Raw genomic sequence first — 1,066 nt, 5'->3', positions numbered from 1 at the left:
CCATGCTTCATCCACTCTATACCTCAGTGACCACATCTGCAAAAGAGAAATAAAAATCCTTGAAATAAATCTTGTGAAGATCAGCCGTAGGGCGTTTGTTAAAGCATAAAGCAGTTCAAGTAGATAAAGGATTTTTTTGCTCGTCCTAATCACCTTTTCTTTCTGTAATCCTCCAGTTTGCCCCTCCCCTTCTTTCAGTGGCAGTTCTCACCTTTTTCATAGAAGGCTGAAGCCATCCAGTATGAACTTCATCACCCACTCCTTTCCTTACAGCAGCATTTTGCCTTCCATAGTGGAAGATCTCTTGTTTATTTTTGCTTGTTTTCTTTTTCTGATGATTTAAATAACTTTACCCTAAATTTTCTTAGGGCCCAGCAGTCTATGCATATGAGGCTATTTAAACATAATCACTCAAATTTTAGTGGCCTTCTGTTCATATGTGAACAGTGCAGAACCTTAATCACCCTAAAAATTGCTGGAAATCTCCAAAGGAGATATCCTATGTGCTCATGAACTGTTATGAATTATACCAACTCTGTGACTTATCTTCTTTAACTCTCAGTTTTTCATCTGTAAAGAGATGACAGTAATAGCGTTTTCATGTGGCTCTTTTGAGGATTAAATTAGATAATACATATAAAGCAATTAGCCCTTTGGTTGGCCCATGTTCTATACTAAATAAATGGAATTGTTATTGGTGTCTTTGTTAAATATCTGCTGATAGGCCTGGACTGCCAGCTGTTCCAAGCAGTTGAGGTGACCCTCCCCAGGGGCAAGCAATCAGATATATAAAGGTGGTGGCGGATGGGTGAGGAGGCCATACTACATTTTGTTTTTCGTTCAAGCTGCCCAGTTTGATGGGGAAAGATTTTCTAATTGGGCTCTTTTCATTGCCAGGTCAGAGTCTACTCATATTAGGTTGAATCGTGAATCATTTGAAATAATGAATCATGAAATTGCATTTTTGTAAATAAAAAAATGGTCAAGTATCAGCAGCTGTTTATGTTTCAACCTAATGCTTAAGAGAGGTATCTGCAAATAGGTTTATTCTCTATATACCATTCTA

This window comes from Pteropus vampyrus, unplaced genomic scaffold (genome assembly GCF_000151845.1).
Source record: "Pteropus vampyrus isolate Shadow unplaced genomic scaffold, Pvam_2.0 Scaffold10, whole genome shotgun sequence".
Taxonomy (NCBI): Eukaryota; Metazoa; Chordata; class Mammalia; order Chiroptera; family Pteropodidae; genus Pteropus; species Pteropus vampyrus.
The sequence above is the reverse complement of the archived record's forward strand: the minus strand, read 5'-3'. Positions refer to the sequence as shown.